At 34.2% G+C, this 13309-nt stretch overlaps 1 protein-coding gene across 4 annotated transcripts in view; it reads left to right on the top strand.

Annotated features, from left to right (window-relative positions):
• RTN4 (reticulon 4) overlaps positions 1–13309 on the top strand; it is a 71317-nt gene that overhangs the window by 37003 nt on the left and 21005 nt on the right. The gene's annotated exons all lie outside the window — the stretch shown is intronic.

Raw genomic sequence — 13309 nt, 5'->3', positions numbered from 1 at the left:
GTCTCTAACCTTTGTCCTTGTAATAACCAATCAGTGATCTTGATCCCCTTTCCTCCCCCTTGATAGCCCAGCAGATCCTTTCAAGTCTCAGTGGGTCATTGTGTAAGAATTTAAGCCCATAAGTGCTAAAATGTTTACTGTAATGAATATTTTATGTAGATGGTTAAATGTGCTGTTTTTTTTTTTTTTAAAGAGAAGTTGGTAGGCTATATATTTGGACCACTTGTAATAAATTGTCTTAAAAATTATTAGAGCTATTTTAAGTAGTCTAAGTAGATATTACACACAAGTTTTTTTTCTGGGCACATTCAAGTTTTATAGTTTTTAAAAAATGTTATTTCCTTCTATAGTAGAGTTGTTAGCAGAATTTGTGATAATGTTTCTAAAAGCAAGCTAATTATGTGAAGCTAATTATAATAATTTTAAAAATTGGTTCAATAAAGAAATGCGGGTAAAAGGTGAGTTTGAGATTGAGTTCCCATTGAGACAGAGATTTTTATAGTTATAATATAAAGAATAGAAAATAATACAGCTTTGGATTTTTACCCTTATGGTTTCTTTATATGTGAATTTGATGAAAAGAAGGATTTTTATTTTTTCATCCTTCTGACCATGAGTATTACAAAATGAAAGGTGATTGATACACTAGTTTTTGATAATTAAAATTGATAGTAGTGATAATAATACAAATAAAACAAGCTTTAAAAAATAGGTAAAAAAGTTACATGAGGGTCTACTCTGCAGATACTAAGGTTCTGTATTAATAATTTAAATCTTAGACTATTTAATAACATTTTAAATTATTTATTTGCTGAACTAATGTAGGGATTTTTTGAGACAGAAGAAATTAAGATCCAGTATAGCCCATATTATGCCAGAGATTTATTTTGATTATTTTTAGGCACTAAGTATAAAATCACATTTACTCTTGGATATCTCTGGGGAGTTTCACATTGTATGTTAAATGGAGTGGCCTAATATTTTAGTGCTTGTCTTTGGTTTTTTTGCTTGGTACCTATTTTTCTGCTTCATTGGTGAAGTTATATTTTAGTATTTGTCAGCAGCTAATTTTAATGTTGTAGATTACAGATTATGACTTAAATGGAAATCACTGAGGAGGCAAAGCTGCCATGGAATGAGTTTTCCCCCATTTTATGAGGAAATGAGGTTTTTTTTTGTTTGTTTTTTTTTTTTCGTTTTATGAGAAGTGTGTGATGGTAGAGGAAAGAATCAAATCTAGGCTCTGGGTTTATAAAAAAAAAATACTTAGGCCCCTATTTTTTTCCCTACTTTTCCTCCCTGCCTTAAATGCCATGGTTGAAACACAATCCATCATCTAATGATGGTGGAGTATAATAGTGTAACATAAGTGAGAACTATTCTGATTTCAGTGTTTTAAAAAAAGTTTGAGGTTTTGTTTTTTTGCTGGTTAACTAGTGTTTAAGACATTTTATCTTTCAGGCTAAGACCAGTAATAATTTATATTCTTTTAGATGTTTTTTTTATCCTTGATTTTCCATTCTTAGCGTAGTGAGAACAAATGAAATCCACATATTACTGGAGTATTGGGGTTATATAGAAAGCATTTGAAGAGCTTAGAATAGGAAGGTTTGGAGGTTTGATATAACCTCTAAACAAGATATAAGAGAGACAGTGAGTAGAGCTTTTTGGATAGAACAGAGTATAAGGTAGCAGTTAAAAGATCAGATTGATATGGTCAGAGAATATAGAAGATTAGAAGATTTGTAAGATCTAGGTCAGGTTTTCTCTAACTTCCCTGAAGAGGAGAATCACCTAGGGCTTCTTAAATATGCAGATTCCCATGAGCGGACTCAGACCTACCAAATCGGAATTTATAGCAGAAGGGCCTGGCAATCTGTATATTAAAAATCTTGGTGTCATTCATGTTATTATCAGGCAAATTTAGGAAATACTGATGTAAGTTTTCAAGATTCCAGTCTGGTGACTTAATATTGGCCAGAGTAAGAAACTTACCTTTTTTGGTCTTCATTCAGTTTCCTCATTTGTGTGATTTCTAGACTTCCAATTTTAAGCTTCTCTTAGTTTTATGAGAAGATTCCCTGGACCAGATTGCAGAGGACATTGACTTTTGGATTTTACCAGGAAGGAAATAAAGAGCTTTTGGAAGTTTTAAAGTCAGGAATGATAAAATGATAGGTTTGAGAGACTGGTTTGGGGTGCTTTATAAGATAAATTTGAGAAGAACTTAGAGGCAGAAGTTAGTATTTGTGTCCATACTTAAAGCAAATAATGCCTAAAGTTGGCCTGAAATAAGAATGAAAGGGAAGTGACAGATTTGAGAAACTCAAGTAAGTAGTACTTGACATTTGGCATAAATCTGTGGGACTAGAGTGAGGAGGGCCTCAAAGGACAACATGAAATTTCAGTCGGAGTGGAACACTGGCAGTGCTAGTGCTTTTTTTTGTATCAGTAGAAATAGACAGAAATGATGCCAAGTTCGGTTTTAGAAGCTTCAAATTTGAAGTGACTATATAGAACTTCTGTGAAGCTCAGAGAAATAAAGAATTGGGAATTGAATGGTTAAACAGTACAGAGGAGCTGTTTAATATTAAGATTGAGAAATGGTTGTGGACCCCGTGGAATTTTAGGAACCTGTGCAACACCGTCTATTATTACAGTGCTTTCTGAATTTGGCAGTTAACGTGCTGTACATGACCTTTGAGAGGAGTTTCTGTAGGATGGCGACAGAAATGTTTCTGGCATTAAAATTCAGTTTGATTATATCTTAAGACAAACTGCCTTTGGCCCATTTCTGGAGCATACTTTTTTGCAAAGATTCTTGTAGGCCCCCTGGTCTTTACTTTTGATAAGCCACCAGCAATTTCTTTGGAGGCTTAAGGTTACTGAATATGGATACAGTTATACATGCATACTGACATTCAGGTAGAGAGGAGCAGGGGTCTTGCTGCGTGAAATGCCTCACTTACTTCTTGGGAAAGCCCAAAAATGCCTCGAGAAAGAACTTTGGCATTATTCAATTTTGAGCCCTGTTTGGAGGAAGGCCTTTACTTTCAGTTCTAGACTTAGTTGAAACATGATGTTTAGGCATTCAGTGGATATTTCTTCTAGATCTTGGTTTAGCTGCACAACACTATATGTACATACATACATACATACATAAATGTATATACATTTGTTGTAGGAAGTTGAGGCTTCTTGAAGACTAAAACTATTGCTTTACATGGAGTGGTTTTGTTTGGGTATATTAATTTTAGTGGTGTGTGTATGTATATGTTGGGGGGGGTCATACGGTACCTTTTGTTCTATAATCTTTCACTAAATGGGGAAATAGCCTTTTATTTTTTAAATATTCTACATTGTCTTAATGATTAGTATTCTAAGTGTGTACAGTTAATCCCATCTAAATATTTGTTATTCCTAATGTTTTTGCAAGTATAAACAATGCTAAAATGACTGTAGTGAATATAAATCTTTGTTTTTATCCATAATTATTTCCAAATTGTTGGGTTTTATAGTATTTAGGTTTTTGGTTCATGGTACAAAATTGCCTTCCAGAAAGATGGTATAAATTATTATTTTTAAAGGTGGTACACAATATCATACAAATGAATGGAAGTGTCTTCTGAAACTTTGGCCAAGATTAAGTATTATGTATGCATTTTTGATGGTATTAACTCTAAGATAGTTATCAGTTTTAAGTAGTTAAATCACTTGATGAAAACCAGGTTTATATTAAAAAAGTAAATTTGCAAATGTTTTCTTTTATATACAGTTTAAAGTCTTGTATGGATATGTAGTGGGAGCAATGGTGGAAATATCTCCTTTGTTTTATTTATTTATCCAAGTCTGGGTATTCCCAATTCCTTACCAGAACTCTTAACTGGTTTTTCCACTAAATCCTATGTGTTGCAGCCAAGTTAATCTTCCCAAAGTGTGGCTGTAATCATAACACTTAAGGGGTTTTTCTTTACTTACGAATTAAGTTCATACTGTCTATCCTGGACTTTTAAAAGGCATTCCATGGCTTAGTCCCAATCTTTATAATCCCATGTCTCATTACTCCTGTCTCCAGCTCCATTGAAGGATTTGTTCCTAAATATGCTAGTTCTTTGCATTTGCTTGTGTTTTTTTCTGTCTGAAATGCCCCCTCTTCCCATTTCATTTTCACCAAGTTGTACTTATCAAAGGCCCAGTCTTCCTCGAGATCTTTACTAATCCTCTCAGGTGGCATCACTTCGCTTTCTGCAAGCCCTACAGAGTCAACGAGGAGATACAGTGATGAAGGCACCACTATTTCGGCCTTCCTGGAATTTAGAGGCTAGAAAAAGAGTCAAGATATCTATAGATCTTTTATAGATGTCTGTATAGATAAGTATCTGGTTATACATGTATATCTAGCCAGTGAATTCCAGGAAGGCCGAAATAGTGGTGGCTTCATCGTTGGGTCTCCTTGTTGGTTCTGTATACCTCGGTGAAGGGAGAGGCTGAGAGCTCTGATGTTCAGCGAGGTTTATTCTTGGCCTTGAACCCTAGACATACATTCTTGAAAAATGCAGACAAAGTGTCTTATTAGTTGTTTATTCTGACTTTCTCATTTTATGGGTAATGAAACCAAGAAAATGAAAGAGATTAAATTATTTAGGACCACACAGCTAATGACATGGGCTTTTGTTTTTATTTTACAGTTTCTACTTGTACTTGAACAACTGAAGATTGAAAAATATAAAACCTAACTAAATTGACCCATGTTTTGATTTTTTTGTCATTTATAGTCTGTGTCATTTTATTGAACATGGTATGTATTTTTGTGGTCTTCACTCTGCAATAAAATAGGCAGTAATCTTTCACACTAGCAGTGAAAGAAGGTAGGTATGGTTAGTTGTTGAGTATGGTCAAAATACTCGTGGGGACTCTGAGCCAGAGAATAATTTTGTCCTTAGGGATTGGATGACAGGCTTAAATGTAGGAAGAATACTTAAGAAGTGAATAGAATTCTTATTTTGGTCTCAGGTATCCCCTAAGTTTCCTATTTTATTTATTTGATTGATCTCATCTCTTGCTAGAATTTAGGCTCCCCAATGTTACTAAATTTAACCAGCACTTCTCTTTGCATCTTTGGAGCAGTATTCTGAGACCAAATTTTCTGTTTCTCTACTTTATCACAGATGAAGCTGTGCTAACTTTTGTAACTGGTGTGTGTGTGTGTGTGTGTGTGTGTGTGTGTGTGTGTGTGTAAAAATGTATAGACATACGTTTTTTAAATCTTTAGAGCTTTCACATTTCAGTCCAGTCACCACTTAAGCATTTATGTAAGGTATTCATTGACACTAAAATACTGTTGTCTCTCCACAAATACTGTATCACCACTATCGTATATTTATCCTATATAGCATTTACTTAAGGAGCTCAAAACAACTTAAAGATTAAAAATTATCAAATATTACTGATACCCCTGGAAGTCCACTGTTAAGAGTTGGGCATTGAGATAGATTTAGGAATTTCTCCTCTCAGACTACAGACTTGATAAAATTATGATTTTCATAAGAATAAGAGGAATTATAGCTGTTTTTTGTTGTATGCACCCATTTGTATATTTTTCCACTGAAATAACCTAAAATAATTTAAAATACGTTGTTTTGGTCTATTTCAGTATTCCAATATGAATATTACCTCATTTAATTGTCTATACTATCAGCTGTTTATTCTAGTGAGCATTTAATTTATATTCAGTGTAAATATAGTAGGTACAAATGGTTATAGAAGTACAGATCTTATTCAGCTTATGATGGGGTTACATCCTTATAAATGCATCATAAATGGAAAATATTATTAAGTTGAAAATACATTTAAAAAACCTAACCATCATAGCTTAGCCTAGTTTATTTTAAATGTGCTCAGAATATTTACATTAGCCTACAGTTGGGCAAAATAGTCCGACAGAAATCCTCGTATAATAAAGTGTTGAATATCTCATGTAATTAATTTATTTTTTTTTAAAGATTTTATTGATTTATTCATGAGAGACAGAGAGAGGCAGAGACACAGGCAGAGGGAGAAGTAGGCTCCTTGCAAGAGCCCCGTGCAGGAACACTATCGCAGCACCCCAGGATCATGACCTGAGCCAAAGGCAGATGCTCAACCACTGAGCCACCCAGGTGCCCCCACATGTAATTTATTGAATACTATACTGAAAGTGAAAAACAGAATGGTTGTATAAGTTGTTTACTCTCATGATTGCATGGCTGACTGGGAGCTGCAGCTTGCTGTCATGCAGCATCGTGAGGGTAGTGTACCGTGTACTGCTAGCCCAGGAAAAGATCAAAATTCAAAGTATGATGTCCATTAAATATGTACCGCTTTCTCATCATCCTGAAGTCAAACTGTCCAAGTTAGGGACCATCTATATAAATAGAATTAGCTTACCTACTATTGAAGTTAATTCTCTTTCTTTGTACTAATAATTTGCTTTGAACCCCTTTCCCCATTCCAGTCTATTAAGCTTCTCAAGTTTCTAGAGTAGGGAACAGTGTGTTTTCCATTTAGTTTTTATTAGTAGAAAATAGGATTTTGAGCAGTGATTTCCTATTTCTAAAGTTTGTTTCCTATTTCTTGTCATGTTGTAATGCTTGGATGTCAACAAGAAATAAAATTTAAACCATAGTAAATTATGCATTGAATGAACCAATGTCTGTTCTAATCTCATGTTTACATTTGTGTACATTTTGATCAGTTCTAGTAATTTAAAATAAATAATTGCACGCTTACCAAAATTTAACAGAATAGGCTTTTTGTAGGAAGTATCTTTATTTTGACATCCTTTACATTAAATGTTATTCAAGTTTGCACAGGTAGGGAGAATCATTGATTAGAAATATGTATGTTTTGAAAAAAAAAAGAAATATGTATGTTTTGCACACTTAAAGATTTTGTTTAGCTTTACCTTAGAGAAAATGGAATTAGCTATATAAATTTTCCGGAGGAGGGAAAATTATCATGGTTTAGAGAAATTGGAAGTGGGAAGTTAGAATTTATTTCTACTGTATTTTTTGCCTTCTAATAAAGCTATAAATAGAATGTGAGATTAAAGGAAATATTGAAAGCTACATGAACTAATTAAGTAAATTGGTGAATTTAACTTATAAATGAGGCTTAACTATAAATGAGTATGAATATTGACATACTCCTTTAAATTAAAATGTGGTATGGAAAAAAAAATTTAAAAAAAATGTGGTATGGAGAAAGTGAGACTTTTGTGGTTAGACTTGAATTTCAGTCTATAGCCCTACATAATTTATTTAATAATATTTCCAAGCTCAGTATGCAAAGGACTCAGGACAGTTTCTTGCTCAGAATAGGGGACTACTGAATTATAGAAAAGACAAGTATAGAATTCATGCTGATTTTGCCTGAAATGTTTTTCCTTCAGATGTGTGGTGGTAGAAATTGGCCAGTGTGCTGTAATGTTGTTGGAAATAAAGCAGGAAAGATTTAGTGATAAGAGACAAGGACCCAAAATTGTGTGTGGTTTTTCAGAAACTCTAGTTACAGGAGGAGGAGATGGCCAAGGGAAATGCTGGTATTTTTGCCAACTGTTTGGTTGAGCTACTTTGTAGCAATAGTAGGTATCCATGAACCTGAACCTTGCTCACTGAAACCAAATTAGTTGTGCTTTCAGAGAAAGTTGAATTCACATTTTAAAAAATCTTGGCTTTGTGAGGCATTGCATTTAATATTGATTGCCCTACTTGACTTCGTCTCAGGATATTGCCTTTATTTATTGTGTTTAAGTTCACCAAATATTTCCATGTGTGAAATCTCTTTTCAGCCTCACTACCTAGCTGGGTATCTATTTTCTAATTTTATACTAGGGGGAAACTAGGTTAAGTGATCTAGTCTGGGTCATAACTGATGGTAAATCAAAGGAAGAAATAGGACTCATGCCCTTCTTACTGTCTTTGCTGAAAGAGTTAAGTTCCCACTCTGCACGATCTTTTTTGGACCTTCCACCTGTCATTCATTAGCTTGGTGAGTGCTTACTGGGTGGAGGTAAAAGCTTACTATGTAGGGTTAAATGATCAACTCTTGAGTTCTAGTCACTTTTCCTTTTCCTTGGGAAGAATCTGATTTAAGGATTGTGATTTTCTAATAGATATATAATTATTTAAAGATTATGGTTGTAAAATGACATTTTGTTATCATTCTAATATATATTTATTTATTTATTTCCCATTTAACTGCCTGACTCTATGAAAGAAAACTTAATATTTGCTTTTGCTTAGGAAGTAGTTAGTCCTGCCAGCATTCTCTGTCCTACCAGTGTTTTTAGGACCAGCTAGTTCAACATTTTTCCCCCTAGACAAAAGATTTTAAAATTGAAACCTGACTTCAGGCTATTCAAGGAAGAGCTTAGTAAGAATTTGATTTGAGGCAAAATGTAATTGGATGACTTTTGTATGTAAGGCATGCATGGTAGCACTATTTTTAGTTATGACAGATGACATTTTATGATTACCAAGTGTGGGCAACTCTTTTTACTCTGTATTGGGCCAAAAGTTTTTATTTTGAAGAAAAGATTGCAGTGTACAGAGTTTTTAAATTAAAATTTTACTTTGAAAAGGTTGCTACTGCTCTGAGCACTGTACAAAACACAAAGTAAAAAATTTTAAGATTATTAATTTGAAAATAAAAATGGGCAAGCACTGCAGTAAGTCACTTTTTTCTAAACAACCAGAATTTATTTAAATTGATCAGCATCATTTTAATATAGTAGTCCATAAGCATTTCCCACAGTTATGAGAGGACAGGCATTGTTCAATTAATCTCAGATCTTTAAAAGGATATTTCATGAATATTTCATTAAAGACTAAAGTTAAAGGCTCCGGTAGGTTACCCTGCATGATTAATGCTTTACTCTTCAATATAGAAGGAGACTTGAGGAACCATGAAACGTTAGGCTTTTCTTGTACAAGCCCTTTGTCTTAATTTTGGTATCTCAAGAATAAAGAGGCCATTTAACTCTTTATTCATAAATAGCTAATAATCACAGAAGAACCCCAAATCAGCATTATAGTCACTTTCTATTTTATATTTAAAGATGTCCTTTATTTTAATTTGAAAATAGTATAGTTTTAAATTTAAATATTTCTGTTGCTAAGAATAATCTGGCCACTATTCAGACGTTGCAGAAGATATTAATGAAGCAGGTAATGGGAGTATAAAGATGAAAGGCATTCATCAGTCCTTCAGGGTGTAGTAAGAAGAGATGAGCTTGTAAAATAATATTTGCTGTTTTATAAGTTATCTGAAAGCATTGCTATTTGTTATTGAGTAAGTGTAGATATCTGAAAATAGTTTACATAAAACTCCTGTGCAATCTAAAGCACAGAAAAAACTTTTGAATTAGAATTAGTACATGCCTCAAACTGGCATAAAGTATGCATTCATTCTAATCAATCAATAATACTTATTGAACGTTTAGTTGGTTTAGGTTTTGTGCTGAGCTCTGGGGATATGATAGATATTAAGGCAATGTACTGTCTTGTGTAGTTTATAACCTACTAGAGAAAAACAGATGTTAAAACGATTTTTTTTTTTTAGTTTTAAATTTTTTTAGGCGTACAATTCCTTGATTTTTCAATATATTCATAAAATTATGCAACCATCATCATTATCTAATTCCAGGACATTTTTACCCATACCCCCCAAAACTCCATACGTATTAGCAGTCACTCCTTATCTCTGTTTCTCCCAGCCCCTGACAATCACTAATCTACTTTCTGTTTCTATAGAGTCACCTATTCTTAGACATCACATAAAAAGAGAACCATACAATATGTGACCTTTTGCCTGGTTTTGTTCACTTAGCATGATGTTTTCAAGGTTCATCCATGTTGTAGCATGTATCAGTGCTTCATTCCTTTTTATGGACCTCTAATATTTTATTGTATGGATATACCATATTTTGTTTATCCATTCACCAATTTTTGAACTTTTGGGTTGTTTGCTCTTTTCTGGTTGTTAGGAATAATGCTGCTATGAATAGAATTATTTTGTGGACGCAGGTTTTCTAGTCTTCTGACTGGAAATTCCTAAGAGTAGGATTGCTAGATTGTGTGGTAAATCTGTGTTAACTTTTTGAGAAATTGCCAAATTTGTTTTTCACAGTGGCTGAATTTTACATTTCTATCAGCAATGTAAGAGGGTCCCAATCTTTGTTACTTCTTGTCAACACTTGCTATTGTCCATCTTTTTAATATTATCCATTCTAGTGGGTCTGAAGTGGTATCTGATTATGGTTTTGATTTACGTTTCTCTAATAACTAATAATGTTGAGCATCTTTCCATTGCTTATTGGCCATTTGTATATATTCTTTGGAGAAATGTCTGTTCAAATCCTTTGCCCATTTTTAATTGCCTTGTCTTTTTATTGTTGTTAGAGTTATATATATATATATATATAATGAATAAAAGTCCCTTATCAGATGTTTGATTTGTGAATATTTTCTCCCATTCTGAGGGTTGTGTTTGTACTCTTTTGATGGTGTTTTTTGATGCACAAAATTTTTCATTTTATTTATTTTATTTCAAAGATTATATTTATTTATTCATGAGAGACACAGAGAGAGAGAGAGAGAGGCAGAGACACAGGCTGAGGAAGAAGCAGGCTCCATGCAGGGAGCCGATGTTGGAGTCCAGGATCATGTCCTGGGCGGAAGGCAGGCGCTAAACCACTGAGCCACCCAGGGATCCCAGAGTTTTTCATTTTAATGAGGTCTAATTTTTTTCCATTACTGCATGTGCTTTTGGTGTCCTAAGAAACTACAGCCTGACCTAACAGTCATGAAGATATGTGCCTATTTTTTTCTTCAAAGAATTTTATAGTTTCAGCTTTACAGGTCTGTGATCCATCTTGATCCATAGTTTTGACATATGGTGTTAGATAGGAGTCCAACTTCTTTTTTCTTTTCTTTTCTTTTTTTTTTTTTTTTGCAATTGAATATCCAGTTGTCCTAGCACCATTTGTTGAAAAATTTCCTCCTATTGAATTGTCTTGACATCCTTGTCGAAACCAACTGACTGTGCATGAAGGGATTATTTCTGTGCTGTTAATTTTATTCCGTTGATCTGTCATCCATCCTTGTGCAACTACCACACTGACTTGATTACTATAGTTTTGTAGGAAGTTTTGAAAAAAGGAAGTGGGATCCCTGGGTGGCGCAGCGGTTTGGCGCCTGCCTTTGGCCCAGGGCGCGATCCTGGAGACCCGGGATCGAATCCCACATCAGGCTCCCGGCGCATGGAGCCTGCTTCTTCCTCTACCTGTGTCTCTGCCTCTCTCTTTCTCTCTGTATGACTATCATAAATAAATAAAATTAAAAAAAAAAATGAAAAAAGGAAGTGTGAGTTCTCCATGTTTGTGATTCTTTCTCAAGATTGTTTTGACTGTTCTGGATACCTTGCCTTTTCCATACAAAGTCTACAGTTGGCTTGTCAATTTCTGTTAAAGACAGGATTTTGACAGAGATTGTACTCTATGTAGATTAGTGTAAGGAGTATTACCATCTTAATAATAATGCCTTTAATCCATAAACATATGTCTTTTCCATTTAAGTCTTTAATTTCTTTCAACAGTATTTTGTAGTTTTCAATTTCTAAGTCTTGGGGATTTTTTTCACTTTGTTTTTAAATATCCTTTTTGATGTTATTGTAAATGGAATTATTTTCTTAATTCATTTTCAGATTGCTCATTGCTGTTTAAAGAAATACAATTGAGGGGTGCCTGGGTGGCTCAGGTGGTTAAGCATCTGCCTTCAGCTCAGGTCATGATCCGAGGGTCCTGGGATCAAGCCCTGCATCAGCTCCTTGCTCAGAGGGGAGTCTGCTTCTCCCTCTCCCTCTGCCCATCCTCCCACCACCTTGTTCATGCTTGCTCTGTCACTCTCTCAAATAAATAAATAAATAAAATCTTTAAAAAAAAGAAATACAATTGATTTTTGTATATTAATTTAATCTTATGTCCTGCAAGCTTTTATTCCAGTAGCTGTTTTCCTTAGGATTTTACATATACGATATCATGGTATCTATAAATAGAGATGGTTAAATTTCTTCCTTTATAGTCAGGATGTCTTTTATTTCTTTTTCTTGACTAATTACTCTACTTCATACCTCCAGGACAGTGTTGATTAGTGGAAAGATTGGGTATCTTTGTCTTGTTCCTGGTTTTGGGGGAAGGCTTTCAGTCTTTGACCATTAAGTATGATTTTATCTGTTTTTTTTTTTTTTTTTTTGTATACCCTTTGTAGCCCAAAGACATTCTTTATATTCCTAGTTTGTTGAGAGTTTTAATGAAAGGGTACTGAATTTTGTCAGATGCTTTTTCTGTGACTATTGTGATGATCATGCAGTTTTTGACCTTAATTCTATTAATACTGATTGGTTTTCATATGTTGAATGAACTTTGCATTTCTGAGATAAATACCACTTGGTCATGGTGTATAATGCTTTTTATGTGTTGCTGAATCTATTTTGCTAGTATTTCGTTGAGGGTTATTGTTTCTGTATTAATAAGGAATATTGGTTTGTAGTTTTCTTGTGATGTCTGCCTGATTTTGACAGTTGGATTGAAAATCTAAATTTTTTTTTAAATTTTTATTTATTTATGATAGTCACACAGAGAGAGAGAGAGAGGCAGAGACATAGGCAGAGGGAGAAGCAGACTCCATGCACCGGGAGCCTGACGTGGGATTCGATCCCGGGTCTCCAGGATCGTGCCCTGGGCCAAAGGCAGGCGCTAAACCACTGCACCACCCAGGGATCCCGAAAATCTAAATTAATTAACTGATATAAATCTCTTGATGAATATTAGAAGCAACAGCATATGAATATATTTCTCAGGATTTTATTAAAACTCTATGACTACTTCCCTCTAATTGAGAATAAACAATTCTGAAATCTTGCTAAATTTCTTCATTAAAACCAATTTAAAGAATCTGAAGGAATAGAAATATTGGACAATGCTTATATATTTTTTTAAGATTTTATTTATTCATTCGTGAGAGAGAGAGAGAGAGAGAGAGAGAGAGAGAGAGGCAGAGACAGAAGCAGGCTCCATGCAGGGAGCCTGACGTGGGACTCAATCCCAGTTCTCCAGGATCACACCCTGGGCCAAAGGCAGGCGCTAAACCGCTGAGCCACCAGGGCTGCCCAATGCTAATATTTTTATAATTTAGTATTTTTGCATCCTTACAGCTACATTAGCAATCTTTTAGATTTCTTTACAGAAAAATACTGAAATCCTTCTATATTT

The sequence above is a fragment of the Vulpes vulpes genome, chromosome 16 (genome assembly GCF_048418805.1).
Source record: "Vulpes vulpes isolate BD-2025 chromosome 16, VulVul3, whole genome shotgun sequence".
Taxonomy (NCBI): Eukaryota; Metazoa; Chordata; class Mammalia; order Carnivora; family Canidae; genus Vulpes; species Vulpes vulpes.
Note: the sequence above shows the minus strand (reverse complement) of the source record. Positions and strands in the feature narration are given on the sequence as shown.